The sequence below is a fragment of the Gobio gobio genome (genome assembly GCF_949357685.1).
Source record: "Gobio gobio genome assembly, chromosome: 13".
Taxonomy (NCBI): domain Eukaryota; kingdom Metazoa; phylum Chordata; class Actinopteri; order Cypriniformes; family Gobionidae; genus Gobio; species Gobio gobio.
In genome coordinates this window covers 49,373,958-49,383,640 of record NC_137106.1, presented here as the reverse complement: position 1 = coordinate 49,383,640, position 9,683 = coordinate 49,373,958, and positions in this window count along the sequence as shown.

Genomic DNA, 9,683 nt, shown 5'->3' with positions numbered 1-9,683 from the left:
TAATTTGTTTTAAATTATATTAAGCCTAATGCTATGTTCACACCAAACGCGAATAGAGCGTCTGGAGCAAGCAATTTCAATGTTAAGTCATTGTAAAGACGAGTTGACGTGCGTCTGGAGGTCCTGCAGCGCGATAGACGCGATTCGCGCTGCGTAATAGACGCGATTCTGCCTCATTTGCACATCCAGTTTGCGCGAATGACAGGAATTGATCATATTGCGCGATACACGCGATACGCGCAAGTGATTTTATTTGGTGCTTTTTGTGCATTCGCGCATTTGAAGCGAATTCACGCCTGACGCTTGAGTTGAAAAATCTAAACTATTCGCGCCACGTTAACCAATCAGGAGCCTGCTCGCTGCTGTCACGTGGTGAAGTGACGCGATGAGAAACCCCGCATAATTAAAAAAAATACTACTATTGTGTCACAAAATGTAGTTTTAAGGCTTTTTCGGGTGAGAATGTAGTTGTTTAAAGCTCAAATCTGTGGTTTATTTATAAAGAGAGCACCTATTTAAAAAAATTATCTGGTGTGCACTCTTAAAAGAAATGGTTCTATTTAGAACCAGAAATGGTTCTATCACCTGCTTCATATATGGAACCCCAAAATGGTTCTATATAGAACCATATTAAAGGGTTCATTAAAAAGAACCCCAAATGGTTCTTTGAATCCAAGTTAGATGGTTCTTTTTAGAACCATTTAAGGGTTCTTTATTATTAAGTTATCACCGGTATTTAATAATATAACCAATCCAGACAGTACAAAAAGTTAAAATTCATTAAATGTATTATTTAAAAAAATAGAATAAATATTATCATTTCAAATCTGTATTAGACCAAGCATTTTCACTTTTTAAAAAACATACATAAACATTTAAAATCTGTATATTCTGTATTAGACCAAGCATTTTCACTTTTTAAAAAACATACATAAACATTTAAAATTGCATCTCTGTATCTGTGTTAGACAGCTAAACTTGAAATGTTTAATTACATACAACCATTTAATATTAACTGCAATTGTACTTTTTTAAAATTGTAATTGAACATTTTACTCTTTTTCAATTTAATAAACATTCACGCATTTTACATTTTTAATATATACCAGCTTGCTTATATACCCTATGTACATATATACCATTCTTTTAAATGTCTCTGAACTGAGAAAACTAATCACAATCCTAACAAAAATAACACATTTATTAAATAGTATTATTTACACAAGTTGACTGTACATTTTTAGTACAGGTATTGGTATTCTTGTGTCATGACGAGATCTTAGTTTAAGCATGTATTTTTGAATGAAAATCTTTGTGTTCTTAAAGGCAAGCGGGTACTGAACATTGAAAAGAAAATAGGCTGCAAACAGGCATTCCACAGCCTGTGTCATGTCAATGTCTGCCTCTCTTATAATGTTCACGTTGTCCATTATAATGCTGACACTTTCAGCCTTGAGGGGATCAGGAGAGCCGTTAAGCACTACAGTTTGGGTTCCTGTAAAACAAAAATTACAAACAATGTGTGGTTTTCACCAATTAATAGAAACAGACTTAAAATGACCCCATAATTTACTCACCAACAAGGCAACCTAGACATTTATGACTTGCTTTTTTCAGTTCAACACAATCTGAGTTATATTTAATTATAATCATTCCAAGCTTTGTAATGCCACTTTGATTACTTTGAATCCCACTGGTTCATTCGTTCTTGTGACTGAATCGTGACACAACATAGGCACTCGACATGCAAGAACCAACAAGACTCAAAACTATTTATGTGAAGCTGATGTGCCGATGTGTGATTGTGCTTAGTTATTCATTTATTTACTCCAGCAAAAAAAACATCCACAGGGTTTGTCCAGGGACGAATTTTAACCCCTGGAGAGCACTTTTTGGGAGTTTCAAAAGTTGGGGTGCTATTCAATGACATTACAAAGCTTGTTACTAAGAAAGAGATTGAGTAAATTATAGGGTAAGTTTTATTGAAAAATTTTTAAAACTTTGGTGTAAGGGTGAGTAAACTAATATTTTTTTATATTTAAATGAACAGTTCCTTTATTAAGTCAAGTCCCTCAAATGTTAATGAAACTACAGAAGACTCTATACTTACACTATCTACACAGTAGAGGAAGCTGGCGTTTTCTTTGAAAAGTGCTGACAATAAAATGAGTGCAGCATTCCTAACAAGACCTACAAACAGATACAAGCTAGTGTACATCAGGCACTGAATTCAATTAAGGGAATAGTTTACCCAAAAAATGAAAATTCTGTCATCATTCACTCACTCTCGTCATTTCAAACATAAATGGCATTCTTTCTACAGCATATCAAAAAAAAAAAAAAAAAAAAAGATATTTTGAAGAATCTTGGAAACTGAAAAACGCTGGTACCCATTCACTTGATTTGTATGGACACAAAACCAATGTAGGTCAATGGGCACCGCCGTTGTTCGTTTACCATCCTTCAAAATATCTTATTTTGTGTTCTGACGATGAAAGTCATACAGATTTGAAATGACGAGAGTTAACCCATTTAATCCCAAATTTTTCCCAGACACAAAAATATCCAAATCATGTGTCATTAGTATCCCTTTGAAACAATCAATCATCATTTTTTGAAATTTTCATGGAAAAGTGTGTGAAAAAGTGTGTTTTATGATCGGTCACAATTGTGACCGGTGGGATACTGTGTTGTATCAACCATTGTATTGATTTAATATAGGACTATTTGACCTGTGCAGTGTGTTTGTGTGTGTTTTTGTGTGTGTGTGTATGTTTTTTTTTGTTTTTGTGTGTCTGTGTGTGTGTGGGTGGGTGTGTGTGGAGATCAGACATCAGAGGAGACGTGACCGTGTGTGTGTGTGTGTGTGTGAGTTTGTGTGTGTGTGTGTGTGTGTGTGAGTGAGTGTGTGTGAGTTTCTGTCTGTCTGTGTGTGTGTGTGTGTGTGTGTGTGTGGGGAGATCAGACATCAGAGGAGACGTGTGTGTGTGTGTGTGTGTGTGTGTGTGTGTGTGTGTGGGGAGATCAGACATCAGAGGAGACGTGTGTGTGTGTGTGTGTGTGTGTGTGTGTGTGTGTGTGTGTGTGTGTAAAATTAGGTAGAAAGTAAAGGCCTGTACACACCGGGACGAATATCGCGCGCGCTTATCGCCAGCGTTTTTCGTGCCGTTTTTCGGCGCGTCTTGAGTGTTCACACCCAAGCGATTTTCACTGGCGCTGCGCCGAGTGAAAGTGCACATTCAGTCGATGCGCTCCCGGTACACAAGATGGTGCTGCGGCACTTTAAGCCTCTGACACTCGCTTGTCACACAGAAGGAGAAGAGAGACAGTATTTACGTGCTTGCCAAAACCATAGACATATTATGTATATGGACAAAACCATTCACACACTTTTTGCTAACTGGCAAGCAGCATTAGCAGTTCATCTTCTTCTTTGTCTACTTACTACTTCTTCGTCGTATCAATTGTGTGCTCGGCAAGAGCGGTTTGTGCTTGAGCGCCACCAAGTCGTGTTTTACTGTCACTTCAGCAGCTCCAGGCACGTGAACAAAAGCGCCGATCTCATTGGTCGGACAGTTTTTTACGCGCCGCGTCAAAATAAAAAAACGAACCCGAGGCGTTTTTTTAAAAATGACGCTTTTACGCCTGGCGTTTTGCGCGTCGGTGTGAACACTCACATTGGCGCCCATTGTTTAGTCCCGAGGCGTTAAACGTCGGCGATAAACGCGTGCGAAAATCGTCCCGGTGTGAACAGGCCTTAAGGTAGAACAGTTAGCCTATGTGTATTAGTATGTAGATACAATGGGTTATCCCACCGGTCACTATTGTTGCCGATGACATGTTTGTGAGTTCTATGACCACATTAAACAAAGTTGAGTAATTGCAAATGCATATATCAATACTAGACGCCTTAAACAAGATGTGTACCAAAAATCTATGTCCTATCTTTATGTTAACATACTTTACCAGCCTTTTCTTTGGGAGCTTTCCTGCTGCCATCCTCTTCTCTTGGCACAAACAGGAAGTAAACAGCTCTGGTCATGTGACAATTTACAGTAAACATGCGACACTGCACATATTTCATTGAGACCCTTTATTATTTCAATATCTGCTGGAAATGCATTGATAGATCATTCAGTAACATTTTTATAGCCTTAGAAATGAAACATTTTTTTACGGTCACTATTGTGACCGGTGGGATTAAATGGGTTAAGTAAATGATGACAGAATTTAAATTTTTGGGTAAACTATTAATTTAATACTAACACTTATAGGTCAACAATTTATAGGTGCAGCCACTGATGACGTTTCACAAGTCCACGAGAAAAGTACAGACAAGTACGCATACTGAGAAACGTCCCAAGTCTTGCAGTCTCTACTACTGAGCTGATGATTTAAATCAGGTGTGTTAGATGAGGGAGACATGCAAAATGTGCACTGGTTGGGGGTCCCCAGGACAGGTTTGAGAACCACTGCTCTAGGGGTACCGGACATAAAAGTTATGCAGGAAAAACCCTGGTGAAGTTACCTTCTGTGATTTCCTCTGCTGGTCCAAAGAGATTGGCATATAGATTTTTTTTACTTCCTTCTTTTGCACTCCTGATGATGTTTGGGGCCATTTCATTTAGAGAGGTTTCCATGTTCTTTGCCAAGTCTGTTCCAAACCTCATTGTCATTTCATGCAGCATCTTAAATACAAAACATTGTTTACTTCAGGTGCATATATCCAAATTACACAACAAATTAGTCATCACGAACTGGAGGTTGCATCATTAATGCTTTGTGCACAATTTAATAAATAAATTCAAGTTTGCGTCAATGCTTCCCTCCACTGCATCTGTCAGTCATCCTCTATTCAAACTGCGTGGCGCGCTCGGTTACGACAGTCAACACGACGAAACTCTCTCCAAGATGATTCAATGTTACTGTTATTATGCTTGATCTGTAGATAATGTTTCATGGTTTCACAAAGTTTCCCATATCCCTCCGTCTTCCAACGGGTTCGCTTTTACTTTTTAATCGGCGCCTAACGTTATTGTACAATTAGTTACCGTTAATATACAGCGAGCCCGCGCTTCACTGAAATAATAAAATCACGCTTACCGGTAGTCTCCTTCTAAACACAGCTGTCTTATTGTTATTGACATTAACATTAACAAAATTAACACTGACAAGGGAATAAAAGGAGACTGTAACTTAATTCGTTTAAAAACCGAGCAAAATCATTTTAACAGGGCTTTCTGAACCAACGGCTGACGAAGCCTCTCAGTGCTAACCAGCAATACTTTTAACTGAAGTAAATATTATCCATTTTTCTTCTAGTATCACTATTTAACATTAATTTTAACAGAATATTAACTGATGGTACTACATATTTCAGTAATATGGTTTTAAAAATGTAAAAACTTAACTTACCTGATGGCTGAACGGGCAGATGGCGTACTAAAAATTAACCGTCTCAAAAGTTCATCTTCGCCAATCCACCAATAGGAATTCAAGAAAGGATGACGCAACACATATACGTCACTACTTGCATTTTTACGATTATTTGTTTTTTAATGCCCCCTTCGGGTTAGATTAAACCATGGTACAAAATAAAGAAAACACCTGATTAGTTTATTTATTTTACACAATTATTCGTTAAAAAGCCAACTATAATGTAGTAGGAAATATAAGTTTCATGCTAATGTACAAAATTGGATTAAAAAGCTCAAATCATACATTGATTCATGCATATTAAATTTTGTTGACTCTTGTTTTTGACTACAGCAGTCATTCTCCTCAAAAAGCTTTGTGAATGTGTTGTGTAGGCCTATAATTATTGTGTAATCTTTAGTTTACACCAGTCATAAAACATGAATTATAGAACCGTTTTAATATAAAAGGTTCTTTGCTCTCCAAGGGTTCTACATAGAACCATTTTTTTGTAAAAGGTTCTATTGGCCAAGTATAGAACCCTAGGGTTCTATGTAGAACCTCAAGGAACCCTTTTTTTTAAGAGTGTGTGTGGAGTTGAACATGTGATCTGGTGTGTGTGTGTGTGTGTGTGTGTGTGTGTGTGTGTGTGTGTGTGTGTGTGTGTGTGTGTGTGTGTGTGTGTGTGTGTGTGTGTGTGTGTGTGTGTGTGTGTGTGTGTGAGCTCCAGTGGATCAGCGGCACTCATTAACCCCGGTGAGAGCAGCCTTTCCTCGGCCAGTCCTTCTGCCGTCTGCCGCTGCTCTGATGTCCTGTAGTGGTTAAACATCAGATATAATTCATCTTGTGTGGATCTAACGGCAGATCTTTGCTCTCATGAATCTATAATTTGTTGTCTGCCAAATCATTATGACTGATACAGTGATTCTGCAATAGCCAACTCTATTCATTAAAGGTCCCATGGCATGAAATTTTCATTTTATGAGGTATTTCAACATTAATATGAGTTCCCCTAGCCTGAATATTGTCCCCAAGTGGATAGAAATGTTGATCGGTGTAAAACCGAGTTCTGGCTGTCTTTCTCTGCCTTTGAGAAAATGACAGGCCAGACGAGCCAATCCTGAAGTCTCCTGGTTTGACGTCCAAGCAGGAGCAGTTACCTCCCTTTCCTCCGCCCAGAGACTCTGGCACGCCCATGCAAACGCTCGAGAGATCATTAACGTTACTTGTGAACGAGTGAAAGCTGGCAGTTTCTCAGTGTTTGGATGTACAAATGAAAACAGAAGTCTTTCTTCAGTTCCTTCTGATCTGTGATCATTGATTTCTTATGTGAAGCTAATTATTTATTATTCTTGCACACACGGCGGCTTCTCTCTCTCCCGACAGAACGGTGTTTTCGTGTTTTCTATCTTGTGAGTCAGTGTTTTTGTACGTCCTCGTCGCGTCTATCTGTTCTTAAATGTGCATACAGTCGTTTCTGCTCAACATCAGCAGAGTAGTCTGTACTAGACTGTACAGCAGCATCTTTAGAGATAAACCTCACACACGCCGAAGCTCGGCCTTCAACATCCCCGACCCCCAGTACTGCATCTGGCCCACAGCGGAGGCACCATACGCGGCGTGAGATTAAGCAGACGGGGGTAAGCGTGAGGGTATCTGGGCTAGGCTAGCCAGCTTTCCCCACAATAAACTGGATTACATTCGATTACTGCTGTTGTGTCTTTGTTTGCGCTGTGTAAGTTACTCAATGCGCGTCACTGACGCTTTTCATATAATTGGAACATATCTAGAAATACTGCTTTAATCAACACTTACTAACTCGTTCATCTCGACAGCTGTAATGGTACATTGCATGTGTGACAAAGTTGGTAGAATAAGGATGAAGACGACTCGGCGTGACTGGGACTCGTGTTTATTCAGAACTCTCAGATACAAACACAATAAACTCGCGCTGACAGACAGCCCTCTCATAACTCAGTAGTTACTATAAATAAATAACTTTGTTAGCAATCGCTCCGTCTCTGTGATGTCCGGTTCGCGAACGAATCATTCTTTTGAATCGGTTCTTTTTAGTGAACCGAACCAGTTCACCAAATCGGGCTGAATCGTTCTAAACGGTTCGCGTCTCGAGTCAGCGCTGATCCATAATTTACTAAAGTTACTAACTTTCTGACATGAGTGACAGCCCCTCCGACTAGAAATAAACTAATAACCGGAAGTATATACTAGTAACTACAACAGTTCACCCTGAACTGAGACATGCTGAGAGAACTGATGAGAAGTGAACTGCACGGATCAGTTGAATGAGCAAGTGAACAGGTCCATCCGTCTCTCTGGCAGCAGCTCGTGCGTCGTAGACCTCGTTAAACCACGCCCCCTCCGCTAATTTCAAATGCAAAGATGTCAGCCAATCACAACAGTGGGCGTTTTTACTGAAGTCTCACAGCAGACACGCCTCTTGAAGCAGGGCATTCAGCCACAGGGCAAACAACAGTATAGACAAAATGCCTTTTATTTCTAAATTATGACATTTTATGATGTAAAAATCATACTAACAATATAAGTACACCTCAGGAAACACTATAAAATAATAGAAAAATGCCATGCCATGGGACCTTTAACAGACATTTTGATCTATGATTAGTAGGGGTGTGCATTGGCACTGCCCTCACAATTCGATTCGATTACGATTCACCAGGTAACGATTCGATTCAATTCGATTCTACGATGCATTGCGATGCATCAAAATTCTACTGCACACAACAAGGCAAATTTTTAATCAGTCATGACTCATGAGGCAATACAAGCAGTCAGATATTGAACAACAGATTGTATTGGCTGCTATGTGTGTATTATCACTCTCCTGTATCTTTGACATAATGTCATGAAATAAAATAAAATGGTACAGTAAAAAGCTTTGAGACAGGGCACTTCATGAACTCCTGTGCAAATATTAATCCGTAATTACAGTCACACTATTGTAACAACAACCACCACCCAGGCACCCAGCAATAAAAATATTCAGTGCAACACACACAGTAACGTTGACACTAGCGACTCGCCAATTCTCGTGCTTGATTTTAGTGTGGCAGGCGCGTAAGCAGCGCATATTTTTTTCGGCGCCCATGTTAACAGATTAGAGCATTCACATCGCACGCAGAGGCGGCGCGGCAGCGCATCGCAGGAGCAGAAGCAGCAGTGCCGCGATCGTTTCGGCGCAGAGTCTATTTTTGCCGCGCTGCTCACGCTGATTTAAAGCCACAGTGGATTGTTCTTGATCAAAACTGACCAGATTAACATGGAAAATAACAAATTTCACCATGAAATCATGTAGTGAAGTGACATCCAGAGCTGTTAAATTTTTTTTTAAAAACACAACACTGCCAGAAGTTTTTGCCCAAACTTCAAAAGCCCGTTTAAATTATTAAAACTAGAAGCATATATTCACTTTAATGTTAACTTACATTTATCATGTGAACTACTTATATACAACAAGTTATATGCATGTGTGTTTGGGACAGAGGGGAACACGGTCGCATTTGCAGCATATGCTGCCCATCATAAATCAAAGCACGAGACAGACGGGGCTCGGAGGAGAAGACCGGAAAATGTGACATAATGTACAATATTTGTCTGTATTTGCAATATCCGCGCGAGACAAACGCTGCCAGTGTGAATCCACAATGGGAGCGCGGGCTCCGGCTCTCCATACCCACCGCTCCGCGTGCGGTGTGAAGCCGGCGTCAGAATCCGAAATGTGCCCAGATGTCCGCTTTCCAAGCTTTGGGTGCGTTTTTAATTACCCGTCTATCGCGGTCATCTCCCTCCGCCTCAGCCATCTTGATTGTTGTTGTTATGACCCTGGAAGTAATTGAAACTTTACAACTTTATTGTCCAACTCAAGTCCAGAAAATAAACGGTGACATAATCGATTATGGCACTTTGCCGCATCGATGCTGAATCGTGCATGCCCCGCATTGCGATGCATCGCTGAATCGATTATTGTTGACACCACTAATGATTAGCTTCTTGATGTAGATGTATGTGTAACAGAAGAGGCAAAAAAGTGTTTGTTCACAGTATTTGTATTTATTTAAGACATTGTGATGTCAAAGTGCACAGTGCCTGAAAACATAACATTTCTGGACTTCTGGGAATAACAGAAATACATAAATAAACAAACAATGAATGCGAAAAATGAATACACATTTCAGTTCTTAACCCTTTCATGCATGGTGTCCACATTTGGGGACAGTTAATTTAACTCC